The 15,380-nt window shown below is 42.7% G+C and overlaps 1 long non-coding RNA gene across 1 annotated transcript in view; it reads left to right on the top strand.

Annotated features, from left to right (window-relative positions):
• Positions 1-551: 551 nt before the first annotated feature.
• Positions 552-15,380, top strand: part of LOC122174539 (uncharacterized) — a 47,226-nt gene continuing 32,397 nt past the window's right edge. The window contains exon 1 of the long non-coding RNA XR_006176527.2: positions 552-877. This is a non-coding gene — a long non-coding RNA (uncharacterized LOC122174539). The remainder of the gene's footprint in view (positions 878-15,380) is intronic.

The following is a 15,380-nucleotide window of genomic DNA, read 5'->3' as shown; positions in this document are numbered from 1 at the left end:
CCAAGGCAGGTGGAGGGTCCACTGTGGGTCCCTACAGCTGCCTGCATGGCTCTTATCATGGCCGGGCTGTTGCTCCAAGGGCCCCCCCAGCCAGAGTCAGACTGGGGAGAGCTGCATGGGCAGCTGTGGGGAGCCTGGGTCCCTCCACCTGCCCTGGGTGGGGGGCCTGGGGTGGGTGGGCAGGGAGCTGCTTTGAGCCCCCGACCTCCTCCGGCTTCCGGCTTGGCTGGGGCGGGGCCTCGGGGGTAGGGGCCCCCGGCCCTCCCACTTTTGTACCTTGGCACAGCCTGTACAAGCACGCTAGAGACCCTGCGCGTCTAATTGTGTTGCTGAAGCCTGTGCCACCGCTGTATCTACACTGCTATTTTTAGCCATGCTAGCACAGGTATGTCTAAAGAAACCACTCCACTTCAGATCACAGTGTAGATATACATGCTTGGAGTGTGTGATTAAAAATTGTGCCAAGAATGAGCAGCATTTATTAGCAAGGCTTGACTTGTAGCTGACTGTCAGGGTAATGTTTAGTTTAAACTGGAAAACCGGCAGCATTCATTTTAATACGCAGACCGGTATGCTGGAAAGTTCTGGCCTTACTCTAAATGAATGTAATGTCAGGGCTAGTTCTTCCAGTCACTGACACTGTGCATTGATTCCTCCAACGTGCAGGGAATTCTCCATTCTACCAGTCCAAGTTAAATATTAACCTGAGTTGTCAGTATGTGAACTCTGTGCTACATTTGAACTGAGAAAGTGAGCGCCTTGGTTAAGCATTCAATCAGATGGGGGGAAAAAAACCAAAACACTCAAAAAACAATGCCTTGAACTGTAACTTGTTTGTTTGACTTTCACTGCACTGGAGCATGGAATTAATTCAAAGGTAATTTTTTGTTGTGGTTTTAGATTGAATAATTACATCTTCAAGTGTTTGACATTAAACCTTGAAGCAGATTTAAGCATTTAGGATATATTTCGTATTAATTTGTGAGAAATGTCCTTGAATCGTTCTTGTTAAAACACAATATGTGACCAGAGCTGATCAGAGCATTAAATTGCACATTGACAGCTTGTGCCATTAGAAAATGTAGAAGAAGAAAGATTTCTCTAATAACTAGTGAAGGGTGGTGTTAATTGCAAAGGTAAAAAGCCTTCTTTGGAGACTGTGTAGTCAGGTATTTGAAGGTATTTCCATATATTTATAAGGAGAAATAATGTTGGCTCATAGGAACAGAAATATTCTTTGTGTGGTACTTTACCCACTGCACCTTGTTAACAATGCTGACTGAAGCTTGCCAACAAAACATTCTAAAACATTTATCCACTGTCATATTCTATAAATTACAGAAAGCAGCTGAGTCTGTGTCAGGCTCTTTATTCCAAAGTGGTTAAGTACTTCTTTTGTGAACCTCGGCGTTAAAACATTATAACGCTAATTGACAATTTCCAGCAATCAAAGTAAATGACTGAAATAACTTATGGGTAAAACTGAAATAAATTTCATAACAGCAGCCAGGGAGTTTCTAGGGGGCAATGGTTTCTAATGCCTCATGTTGCCCCAAACCAAACCATGTTGTAGTTTAAACCACACCCTCTGATGCGCCTTGCTGTTTAATTGGCTAACTGTCTCAGTACAAAATACATCATTGATAGCACTATCCTTTTCTAGTATGAGGAATGTTTATTCCAAATGTAATGTGAAACATATCTCCCCCAAATTATATATTTTGAACTAATATGAGGCTCCAAATAGAATTTTATGTGTACAGTCACTAAATTCTACAGCTATGTAAAGGAATATATATGAATTACAGTGATCAATTATTTTCATTGTTCAGCTAGGGTAGAACAAGGGAAGTTGGTCTTAAGCTTCAGAAGGAAAAAAATTATTCAAGGCCTGAATCAGCAAGCCTTTAACTCCATTGTTGAGAAGTAAGGATAGGCAAACTTGTCTTACCTAATTTCTGAACACATTGTAGGACTGAAGGTTCAGTCTTTGTTTGCATTTTGGATTGGAGAGGCTCTTTGGACAAAAGAGAAGCAGAGAGTGGCAGATTAAAAACACAGAGACTGAGGAAGAGGGGGAGAATTTCCACAGCAAAAATATAGCATGCGTACCATATAATGGGCACCAAGTTATGGCAGTCTAGCTTTTTGGGGTTTCTTCTATCCCTAACACATAGCACAAGCTTCCAGCAATTGGGTGGAGAATAGAGAGGTGCAATTGGTTTAAGTTAAACAATAAATGGATCACAAATTCAGACTAGTTTTGTGAATCTCCCCAAAACTGGTTGAGACACTAACATAGAACATCTAATTCCACAGACTTCACCCACCCCCTAATCAGAGCAGTTAGGCAATAGAACAAGCTGCCAAGGAAAGTTTTGTAACCAATATCCCTGGAAATATTTAAGACTAGACAAAACACTTGTCTATTAGAGATAGTGTAGGAATAATGAAATCCTGCTGCAGCGGGGTGAACTATCACATACTGGCCTCAGCATTAAAAAAACCCCAAATTTTTCTATTTTTAACAAATATTTTATTAATTGTAATTAATCACATCACCTCCCATTCTCCCCTCTCCAAATAGCCAGAGATACATTTCAGCCAGTATTAATAAATTATACATAAAGTTTATGGTATAAAAAACTGAAAACAACAAAAATACGACCAGTTTTAAGAATAAAATAGCTTTATTTTTCTTTCTTTGGTTCTGTTTGTTTTCCTGATCCATAATAATTGCTGGCTGTGTCTATATATAAGCAATTCAACAAGTTTACTTTCCCAAGGCTAGAGAAAATCATAATTTTCATTGTCACACTGCATTGTCTTCTAGGAGAAGAGCTGGAAGTTCCATCATTTGAGGCCTTTCTAAGTTGACTGGAAGAAGCAGTAGAAAATACACTGTAGGGAACTATCCTGCATTTTCAGAGAAATAAACTGGCTAGGGCAGGGGTCGGCAACCTCTGGCATGCGGCTCGCCAGGGTAAGCACTCTGGCGGGCCGAGCCAGTTTGTTTACCTGCCACGTCGGCAGGTTTGGCTGATCGCAGCTCCCATTGGCCGCGGTTCTCCGCTCCAGGCCAATGGGAGCTGTGGGAAGCCGCGGCCAGCACATCCTTCGGCCCGCGCCGCTTCCCGCCATGAATCCATGGAGGCAGACCTCTGCACCTGTCCAGAGCGCCCTTTTACTTCAAGTCTGTGCAGACATAAGAAGCCACTGTATGGATTTGATTGCAGGTTTAGAGCTATAGTTACATAAGGCCACATTCTGCTGTGCTTTCTTGACCAAATTTCCCACTAGCTTCAATGGAACACGTCTCTAATAAGGACAGCACCATTTGGCCTAATGGACTGTAGACCCAGGGACAGTCCAGGTGCTTTCCTTGTCTGGGAATGTTTGACAATCTTTCACCTACATTATGTAAACTTCTAAAACAATTTGTGCCAAAGATGGTCAAGAAAGCTCACCCGTAAAACCAGAAAGCAAAATATATAGCTAGTCTGGGGGAAGAAAACCATGACCAGCAAAAAATTCCCTTTGGACTTCCAGAAAGGTGGATGGGCTCCTACAAGCACAAAACTAATACTCCTTGATCTTACTAAGTACTGGTCTACACTACAAACATATGTCAGTATAAAGATGTCGCTCACACTGTTGTACCAACCTAACCCTGAGCTTAGAGAGTGCTATATTGACGGGTGGGCTTCTCCAGTCAACGTAGCTATCGCTTCTCAGGGGAGTGGATACCTATGCCAATGGGATAGCTTCTTCACTAAGCGCTGCAGTTCACCAGTGCAGCTGTGCCGCAGCGCTGTAAGTGTAGACAAGCCCTTAGTCCCATTTAGCTATCCAATTTTTGCTTAAATACATTAACAACACTTGATTTCCCCACTTCAATTGGAAGCTGAGTTCACTAGTTTACCACTTGGTAAAATAGCATGTCCTTATGTTCTTCTTATAAATGGTCTCTCTTTTTATGCTCCCTAGTTCTTACCTGTCAATAAACTTCAAATAGATAACAAGATTGAATGATGTAATCCTGGAGGGAGGCCCCAAAATGTGTCCCTATAGGGCTTGCCAGAGTCACAGAATCACTGGGTTGCAGGTTTGTTGTAGCTAAACCTCCTCCCATCCTCCTATGCCCCTCCCTCCTTTAGCATGCCCGGGCTGTCTTCCCCACCTCCCGTGACCCCTGTGTCCATGGCTGCCACAGAGCTGGCAGAGCTGGCAGTGTTAGCTATGGGACATCTGCAGTGGCTATCCGTTCCAGTGTTATTCTCTGCCCACCACCCCAAGCTGGTGCAAAGAGGCTGTAGCACAACCTTGGCCCAAAGAGTTTTAGACAGCATACCTATACATTCCTTCTCCACCCAATTGCTCAGTTTTTACCCTCCTGATGCTACAGTTGCACCAAGGATTTCATCACCAAAGAGCAGTGCTGTTCACTTTATGGTCAGCTTGATGTATGTATGTATGTATGTATGTATGTGATCTGAAGGACATATTCAGATTGTTCAGAATCTCATCTTTATTTTTTTAAAAGGTACATTTCTAGTTCCTGTTGTTCTGAAGAAAAGCTTCCAAATGTGAACTGAGTGCAGTAGAACCCCTATAGCATTAACTAATTGGGGACTGAGGAGTTCATAAAACTGAACATCTCAAAATGACAGTAGGCCCAGTGCATAAGTTGCAGTATGGTACACTGCATCACTTTCCTCTTGTCTTTCAAACCACTGCAAAGCCATTGCCAGGAAGGCATCAGAACATAAAGGGATGTTGACTTGTTCTTCGTCTACATTACTCTTGTGCAGGGGTTCTCAAACTGGGGGTTGGGACCCCTTAGGGGGTCATGAGGTTATTACATGGGAGGTTGCAAGCTGTCAGCCACCATGCCAAACCCCACTTTGCCTCCAGCATTTATAATGGTGTTAAATATATTAAAAAAAATGTTTAATTTATGTGGGGGTCACACTCAGAGACTTGTTATGTGAAAGGGGTCACTAGTGCAAAAGTTTGAGAATCACTGCTTGTGGATATTTGTGTGTGTGTGTGTGTGGGGGGGAAATGGTCTGTATAAGTGGTTTTTTGTTGTTGTAAGATTGGCATTCATAAAATCAATGTTCTAATCTAATGTTTGCCTGAGTCTTCAGAGAGTCTGAGACAATGACTCAGGCAAACCAACTCCCCTGCACCTTATTGATTTCCTTGTGGTGTCCGCTCTAAGATCCAATGATATTTCATTATCAACTAGCTATTTGAGTGCTGATCATTCAATGGGGGAGCAGGTCAGTGAAGCCCACAGGGAGGTAGGAGTCGCTGCAGGGAGGAAGTGAAGAGGAAAGAACCCAGGAGACAGACAAGAAAGAGGCAGGCAGGGAGGACTAAAATAGAAAAAGGAGGCAGGGAGGACTAAAATGCTTTGGTTTAACTTACGTTATGGGGCTCAGTGTAGGGGAATTGACTGGAAATTAATAGCCTGTGATATACTGGAGGTCAGACAAGAGGATCTAATGGTCCTTTCTGGCCTTAAACTCTACAAAACTATGAAGGAAAAGAAGCAAACAGCAGACACAGTGGTGGTGATAAAGGGGAACATATTTTTCTCAGAGTGCTGCTGAATCTGACAATAAGGTACTGAGTAAATAACACCTAAAAATTCAATTGCTATATAATTCTCTCCTTGATCTGTCTGGAAACCTCCCAATGATATCAGCAGGAGATTGCTGTGGATTGAGGGGAGTATGGAGTCCTAATTTTTTTCTCTGGCCTACAAAAACCTAAATTAACATTGAATTCAGCCCTTAGCACAGGGATCAGGAGCCTTTGGCACACAGCCCATCAGGGAAATCCACTGGTGGGTCAGGATGGTTTGTTTACCTGCAGCGTCTGCAGGTTTGGCCAATCACAGCTCCCACTGGCCGTGGGTCGCCGTCCCAGGCCAATGGAGGCTGCGGAAAGCGGCATCCAGCACATCCCTCAGCCCATGCCGCTTCCCTGATGGGCTGTGTGCCAAAGGTTGCTGATCCTTGCCTTAGCATCAAATTAGTTTGACACCCTGCTATAGCGGCATTTTAGCATTGACGAGACTTGAATTTCTAATGTCAAAAATAAATAAGAAAACATTTTTTAGTTTTATTTTGCAAAAATATTTTAGGTCATCTTTATTAAGCATATATATAAGCAATAAAGGGCACAGTCCTATTTTTTTCTCCCTTGGCAGGTACCCTTCACCAATCTTCAGTATGGTAACTGTGACAGTTTGTTTGAATAAGAACCATATATTTGGTTACTTGGTATATGTCACCTTTTATTCAGTTTCTACAAACATTCATCTGAATGAAGTTTTATAAAAATGGTTCGGAAAGGAGAAAGTGACGCTAATAATGATGTGATTCTGTATTTGCATGTGAATGGGCGCCAGGGTCAAATCCTGACTTCATTGAAGTCCACGGAGAAACTCCCATTGACTTCAATGGGGTCAGGATTTCACCCAGAACTCTTCACCTGGAAATCAGGAAACTAAAACATCACCATGTGATGTAGGTGGCAAAGCACACAGCGAACCCAGCAAACGACAGAGAGCAAGTACTCCAAGCAATGTTCTGATGACTAGTTTGTGAGGCAACCTGTGGGCTGAAGTATATTTGCAGGGACCAGGCATGGAATAATTTCAAATAACAGACAGTGTATCGAACTGTGTTCATGGATAATTCATAAACAGAAAACATTAGTGGACTATATAGGTCAATGCAAATAATTCACCTGAATCCAATCTGCCCTCAGCTTCTCTTTAAATGGGGTGGTGTGGCACTTACATACAGTCTCCTAACTTCCTTATGCTGTACTCTCTTCAGTTTAGCTCTTTCTTCCTTCAAACAGAATGAATAATGTAGGCACTCTGGGTGAGTTGCGTGATAAAGCCAATCAGAAACCAAGCCATGTAGGCTGAGGGATTTTCCTGGGATTGACTGTAAACACAGGAACTAAGGGTGTGTGTGTGTAAGAGAGCAAGAGAGAGAGGGATGGGGAGGGAGGGAGAGTGAGCAAGAGAAGCAGCGGTGAGTGTGGTCCCAGGAGGAAGCTGAAAGTCAGAGCTTCATATAAGCACAGAACTCTCTGGAAAGGCAGACTTAGACTTCTGTTTATTTCTACTGTGTTCAGGGAAACAGAACTTTTGTGTGCATTCTTTGTAAGTAAATGGGATAGCACCAAAGAAATAATTGACTTGTATAGTCAATTTCTTCTTATAGTGGAAAGAACCTGGGAAGGCCCCAAATATTGGCTAACCGCTCAGGCCAAAGAAGTAAGGGGAGGGTCCGGTAATAATTAATGTGTGTATGCAAACTTCATGAAGGGGTTGTCTAGATTAAGGAAACTGGACCTGTTGTAACTTAGAATATCAGAGTTGGAAGGGACCTCAGGAGGTCATCTAGTCCAACCCCGCTGCTCAAACCAGGACCAATCCCCAGACAGATTTTTTCCCCAGATCCCTAAATGCCCCACTCAAGGATTGAATTCACAACCCTGGGTTTAGCAGGCCAATGCTCAAACCACTGAGCTATTCATTAACACAGTTACAGCAATGCAAACCCCCAATGTAGGTATACTGCACTGGTCAACAAGGGCTTGAGCTGGTAGAATTTACCCATCACACTAGTGCAAATTTCCCTGATCTAGACAAGTTTGGAGGCTCCTGAGCAGTTGCTAGGGCAGATTTTCAAAAGAGTTCATCCCGACAAAACTTGTTTTGGGCTCAGTCCTATAATGTGGTGAGCACCCTGGGCCCTGCCTTAGCAAAGCCTTTTAGCATGTGAATAATTTTAAACGTATGAGTAGCGTCACTGACTATTCTGCATTGCTGGATCAGGGTCAGAATGCCCAGCACCTTATGGAACTGAGCTCTTGAAAATCTGGCCAATATATTTCAGTACCTAAATGGGAGCTCTTGGTAGTGAGCTTTTCTGAAAATCTAGTCCTCAAATATCAACCCTCTTAGCTGTTTCAATAATGATAATTTTAGCAGAAACTTCCAGCATATGTTTTTATCCCAGTCCTAATTACCTCCCCAGGAGGGGAATTTAACATGAAATAAACAACACATGGGCTAGTCTACTGATTGTAGAATTATTGTTTATTTGTACCTTGGTTGTACTTAGTACAGGGGCACTGGAATGGGGTGGGGGGAGGCAGGGGGCCATGTTCCCCCCACTTTTAAAAGTGGGAAGTCTATGCCCTCCCACTTTTTATCGGCTGTAAGGGTGAGCGAGGGGGGTAGGCGGGATAAGAGCAAGCAGGGGGCAGGGTCTTGGGGGGAAGAGGTGGAGCAGTGACTTGGGGAGAAGGGGCAGCGTAGGGGCAGGTCCTTGGGGGGGAAGGGACGGTGCAGGGGGTGGAGTCACAGTTTAGGTGCCAGTGGACCCCCCACTATTAGGAAGCTTCTGCCATCCCTGAATTAGTAGCCCTACTCATGGACCAGGACACCATTGTGGTAGGCACTGCACGGACATAATATAAAGATGGCCCTTGGCGAAAGAGTTTACAATCTAATTAATTAAAAACCTCAATATTTCAATGTAGATGAAGCTGTCTCAAAATTTCAAATTTGTTCCACTACAGTGTTGCAGAATCCATGGATATTTATCATTCACGTTTAGCTTGCCCCAGTGTACATAGGACCTTGCTGTTAGGTGCCTTATACTGGTTCCCCAGGCAAAATAAACTATGCCAACAAAAGGAATATAACTGTTTGTATGCACTAGGGCTTTTGCTGGCAGATGCAGTTAGCGATGTGATTCTTTTTTTTTTTTTTTGGTCACACTCCTAACTGACATAGCTATGCCAAGAAAACTTTTAAATGTACATCAGGCCTGAAACCAATGTCTGAACTGTATGTGGTTGTTGGAAAGCCCACTTAATTTTTCAGAAGATTCTGGGTGTTAACAAAAGCTGGTCAACATTGGAATTTCATTTTAGCAAAAAAATGTCAGTTTCAAAATTTGTTCCCTTTGGATGTGGAACAAAACCAAGACCTTTCAAATTTTTTCAGAGAGAGAAACCGTACCCACCCCGGAATAGCCAATAACCTGAGTTGGAGCAGGGATTTTGACCTGGGTATCCCATGTGAGAACCCTAACTACTGACAATTGACTAGTCTGGGGAATTGATCTCTCTCATTTTGACCACAAATTCCATCCTGGACTTGAGAAACCTTCCCAATGAAAGTTTTGTTGAAACTGATATATTTCGGTTCGGTTTTGACAAATCAGCATTTTCCAACAGAAAAATGTTTTTTGTCTAACAAATTCCCAACTAGTTCTAGTGTTAATTTGAGTGTCCTGGCCAAATTCCATCTTGGATAATTGGATTATGTTTACCCTTAAATTACTTCTGAAGGTCAGTTGTTATATCATGCCAAACTAATTTGCCTAGCCATATTTCTCCTTTTCAAAGAATTCCTAGTGATCAGTTTCATCCCAGAGGTCTGTGTTTGCATGGACAAAAGCAATTCTCTTATAATTCTTTTAAGCAGCTTTTCTGCTTTGAATATAATGGGCCAGATTCCGATCTCCATTATGAGGGTGTAAATCTGGAGTAGCTCCATTGACTTCAGTGTGGAGAAATAGCCTGGAGTCTGGCCCATTATGTCTTCTTTGCCTCAAGAAAAACATGCAGAGGTGACACTCTCAAAGAGTTGCTGGTAAGCAATCTTCCTTTATCATATGTAAAGGATCTGAAAGCTGAATACAGCTTGTACCAGAATCTTTCATTTCACAAACAGTATGTATCTTCTTGCACCATGGAAAAACATCAATTGCTATCAGATAAAGGGATACTGATTAGTTACCTTAAAAAGAATATATTGAAAGCAAGAGTGGAAGATTGCATTTGGTTCAGCTACAGTTATTTAGATACTTAATATGCAAAAGTCATGGAGCAACTTTTATGGTGGATTAACATTCAAAATAAGGACTCTGAATATTACTGTAGCAAAACAGCAAACATAACTGGGCAGTTTGACCAGCTTTCATTCTTTCTGCATTTAAAAAAAACACTTTCTTATAACATTATAGATGTATTGTCTGAACTTCACTCTAGAACATCCTTTTGATTTGAGGTATCTACTTTCCAGTTATATTTGTGACATCTAATGAGTGGTAGATGCCTCCATAACCTGGTAATCCCATTGGTCCATCAGAATATGGATCATGCGGACATTTTTGCATAACCGAAACTGCTATCTTTAATATATTCTAGGCTCTTCCTTCAGTCAGTGGCAGGGCAAGTGCAGTCTTTGCTGCATCAATGGGTTATCAGAATGTTGAAAAAAGAAAAATCTGTCTAGTAAATGCTTCTTTGGCTTTAGTCTGGAATCACATTGTGCGTCCTTAATGTGCAGAAGTTTTATGGCCTTTACCAAGTGGTAATATTTTGTTTACCAGAATTTTTAAAAAAACTTAAATTACTGGGAGTGTGGCATTCCCTCTCAGTACACTGTCATGTAACAACCTGAAATCACTAATATAATCTCAATTTGGCATCTCTAAAATATATTTCTTTTTGGAGTCCCTTTTGTACAGAGTATGAGTGGGTCTGATTCTCCTTTTGCCTGTCTTGTTTTCACACAGTGTAACTCCATTGGCTTCAGTAGTGTTGTTCCTGACTTCTGCCTGTGTGAGAGGAGAATTGGGCCCAGTATCTTTATAACTTGCCCATTTTGTTATAGGATTTGCATCTATAACTGAACAGATCACTGCCCTTCATCATAAAAATAAGTGCCAGCTTGTTTGCTCATTCAATCCAGCTAACTAGACTCATTTCAAACAACCCTGGTGTGTACACCACTGATTCAATATTTCAAAACAGCCACAGAAATTAAATTTAAGGGATTTGAGGCCCCACACTGTTGCTAAGTAAATATCCAGCGATGATAATATGTTGGATACGTGAGTGCCACTGCTAACTTAATTCCATTTCAGGATACCAAGAATCACAAACACCTCTTCCCCACTTTAATTGCTGTGTTTCATTTGTTTGCTCATGTAATGCAATACTTTGGACTAGAATAGAGACTGAAAGGTCTCAAATAGTTTATTTCCTGGAACAAGCCCAGAAATGCAGGAGAGGCCCAAACACGTTGAATATCGATCGTGAACAGCAGCTAGCCTTTTGCTTTTTTAAATAACAATTTGCTGACTTTTAAATTGATTATTATGATGCCCTTTTGAATTCTTTCTGTAGTACAAATTCTTTAGTTTGCATAAAGGAAATATTTAATGGCAGCAGGCTGCTTACTTTGGACAATGATCCACTTTTAGCATTTTAAATGAGACATTGGCTTAATAATCAGGAGATTAGTTACAATTCTGAATCATATGCTACTGTGTCTGCCAATTGGTAGCCAGACACTAGAGCAGACGTGTCCGTTGGTGACTGGATGTGAAAGGTCTCTCTCTCTGTCTTCCCCAGGCACATTAACAAAGCAAGCACGTGAGCCAGGAACTCTTTATCCTTAGGCAGCAAGTCTACCAAGTGAGCCATGATAAGCTTGTCTCTTCTGGAAACTATTACAAAATGACAGGATATTGAACCTGTCGAAGTTGGGTGAACTTGTGAATACTGAAGGCCTCTATCAATATACTCTACACTTCTTGCCCTATAGTGAACTGTTCATTTCCACCTAGCCAGATCAGACCATCCTGTGTGTATATCAGTAGCCTTGTATTTTTTCTGAACAAATAAATGTATAGCTTAATTTGCATGTAGTCACCTCTTGGGATGCCATTTTGTGCCATGAGTACTGAATAGAAGTTTCTAAATCAGGAAATTCTTCAGTTGAAATTCCTGGGGAAATTTTAAGTAAGCAAAACACAATTACCCAGGGTAGAATTTGGCCAGGCCACTGAAAAAGATACATTATATAACCACAAAGTTAGTCTTGCATCTCATCCAAAAAGTAGCAGCGTGCCCTCCAGCACAGTACTCTGCAGTGGGACTGTGGTATAACTTTACTCCTACCCTATTTGCTACAATCCTTTCCTTGGTGGTTTCCTTTCTTCTTTCTTTCTGCTTGCCCTGGTGACTGTTGCATCCCTTCTTTTCCTTGGTGGCTCACTTTAATCCTGGGGGGTATGGCTGAACAAAAACAATGGAGAATATGCTGCAGAGAGCAACCCAGCATTATCCTCTAGCTCCAGTGAGAGGGTCCTATGATTTTGCACGCTAAAGATCTGAGTTCTATCTTACTGCTGCCCTGACGTACCAAGCGGCAGTGGTGTGCGCATAATGGCAATAGCAGAGTCCTCTAGGTGGTATTTAATTTCTTGTGTGTGTGTGTTGACATTCTCCGAGATATGCCATTTTGTGACATTGGACACATATGACCAACTGGATAGAACAGTGGTTTTCAACCTGTGGGACGTGGACTATGTCTAGGGGGTCCTCGAAAGGTTGTCATTACCATAATGATATTCTCCCCCAGTGGTTTTCAACCTGTGACCCATGGACCCCTGGGAGTCCACAGACTATGTCTAAAATTTCCAGAGGGGTCCACACTCCATTTGAAATTTTTTAGGGGTCCGCAATGAAAAATGTTGAAAACCACTGGGGGAGAATATCTACAGAATGAACAGCAAATATGGATTGTGCTTAGAAGTGCTGAGAGTTTGCACAGTTTGTTTCTTTTGGAAAAGGGCACTAAAAATGCACATGTGAACCTGGTAAATTAATGAGTGTATTTGTACCTAGTTTCTCTCAACTTGAACGTGTGAATAGTTGTTCAAAAATATCTTGTGTGCTTTGTGCCCAGAAGCTATCATCGTAATTCATCAAGTGCACAGACTAACCTCACTGCCCAGCCAGTTGTGACAATTTAGCTCATTGTGACTGTAATATTAAAAAATGTGTTCTCCTGCTATGGTCTAATTTGCCTTTTTCTTTTTTTGCTGATAATGTAGCTGCACCCACACTGTGCACATAGTGTAAAAAGTTTCTATTCTTTTGGCATCTGTTATGGACAAACTGCCGGGGTGTTTGCAGCTTCAAACAGCAAGTAAAATTAAAATATCAATGCCATCCTTGGCTAGATTTGTGACATGGAGATTTATTTCTTGAAAATGTGCCTGTACAAATGTCACTCGGCAGCATGAACACTTAAGCAAGATATGCTTTTTAGGTTGAACATAATTTATCAAATGAATTTAATGAATTACAAAATGTATCTTCCTCTCACCCTTATACACACTGTCTAGAAACGGGACTTTGGATGGTCTGAATCCTTTAATTTAGCAAACCCAGCCACCCACACTGCAAGGAAGGTCTGGTGATGGGAGGTGCTGTGAACCCTCAAGAGATGCTCAGGACCTTGTAGGATTGAACCCTGAATGAGGATAAATGAAAACTAGGACTGGGGTTAATTTTAAAGGTCTATTTTTCAGGGTTAGGCTACTTTTTTAAAAGCATATTATTCAGGCCAGAAATATGGAAGTTCACAACAAAATAAGCACTTCTCAGCAGGAGTAAAATGTATAATGCATTAAACATGTGATTAATTGGCATTATTAAAAGGACTTAGTTTTTTGTAGCTAAGGCACAGGAGATTCCAGGTCTGGGTACAAGTCTCTGCTATGCCACAGACTTCCTATGGGGTGATGGATTCTTCCTAAAAGTAGGGAGGCCATGAGGCCCCGCCCCTGCCCGCCCTGTTCCCCACGAGGCCCTGCCCCCGTCCAGGCCAGAAGCCAGAGCTGGGCTGTGGAGCCTGGGCCCCTCCACCTGCCCAGGGTGGGGGAAGCCAAGAGCAGCCCCTGGCCATTGTCACTGCCCCCCAACTCCCTGCCCAGGGCAGGTGGAGGGTCCACAGCTCCCCACAGCTGCCCATGTGTCTTTTACTCTGACCCTGCTCTGGCTTCTGGCCTGAGGGTGGGGCCTCGGGGACAAAGAGCTGCAGCTGGGCAATGGTAAGAACCACGCAGGCAACAGTGGGGAGCCGCAGACCTTCCACCTGCCCTGGGAAGGGGCAACCAGGGGGCGAGGACATGGGCCAGGGGCTGCTCTCAGGCCCCTCCACCTGGGGCCAAGTAGAGGGCCCATGGCTCCCCATAGCTGCCTGGGCTCCCCAGGCAGCTCTTACCTGGGGCGGGCTCCAGTTTTCAGCCTGGCCGGGGGGATGGGGTCTCGAGGGCTGAATAGGAGGGGCAGGGTGCCGGGCCTGTGGCAAAAAGTAGACAGATCAGGCCTGTCCACTTTCAAAAGTGGGAGGGCCATGGCCCCTTGTTCCTCCTCTCCACCCCCTGTTCTGGCACCCCTGCTTCCTATGTGACTCAATCGTTTTGTACCTCAGTTCTGCATCAGTAAACTAGTGATAGTCATACTTCTTTTCTGTCTGTCTGTCTTTCCACTTTGTCTGTCTTGTTTATTTATATTGTAAATTCTATGGACCAGAAACTGTCTCTTAACATGACGGGTAAAGCCCCTAGTACAATGAAGCCCTGATCTTGGTTGAGGCCTGTAGGTGCTGCTGTAATACAAAGAACAATAATGATTGAGTCTAGGTGGAAGTAGCGATTTTTCTGAAAGTTTATCTAATCTGTCTAAACTACCCAGTCATCATAGCTATTTATATCCAGTCATATCTGAATAGCTGGTGACATTATTCGCAGAAGTGTGCGTCAACTAGATTCCAAGCTGCTTTACAGAGAGAAGAAGCTAACACTTTTGTTTAAAAATTAGCACTCAGTTTATGATTCATAACTATTATTAAATCAAGGTTGACACTGGCTTATTGTCTCTTTGGCCATGACTGCACTAGGAAACAGTGCCCTTTTTGACACTCATTGTCGGGTACAGCTGTCTCATGGCTCCAGTCACTGTTGGAAAATGGTTGTTCCACTTGGAGAAAGGGCCAGGTGAGTTCAAATCTGATTGTAAGCAAGCATGGTCAAACCCTAGTTCTAGGAGGGGTTGACAACACTATTATATAATACAATGGAGGGTGAACATTGTTGGTCCTGTCTGCACAATGGAACAACACTTCTAACATTAGTTTTAGGTCGGGCTGGGATAGGTAGCCAGACACTAAAATAGGTAGAGGGGAAAGTTGGCATCAAACACAGCAACTTTTTAATTGTAGACACAGACTTCCATTGGTATTGGCCTTTCATGGTGACATCACAAATAACATTACTTTTCATCAAGATGGCACAGTTGCCCTTCAATTGGTGCCTCCAGCTCTAAACTCAGAAATGCCAGCTATAATTAAAAGTGTAAGAATACCTGTCACAGTTTATTCACTGAGCTTCTTACTCCATACAATTTTGTACTGCTGGGCTGAGCTAAACTGGCACAGTTGTCCTTCAAATGCCCTTTGGATAGCGTGATCTAAG

The sequence above is a fragment of the Chrysemys picta genome, chromosome 2 (assembly GCF_011386835.1).
Source record: "Chrysemys picta bellii isolate R12L10 chromosome 2, ASM1138683v2, whole genome shotgun sequence".
Taxonomy (NCBI): Eukaryota; Metazoa; Chordata; order Testudines; family Emydidae; genus Chrysemys; species Chrysemys picta.
The sequence above is the reverse complement of the archived record's forward strand: the minus strand, read 5'-3'. Positions and strand labels throughout refer to the sequence as shown.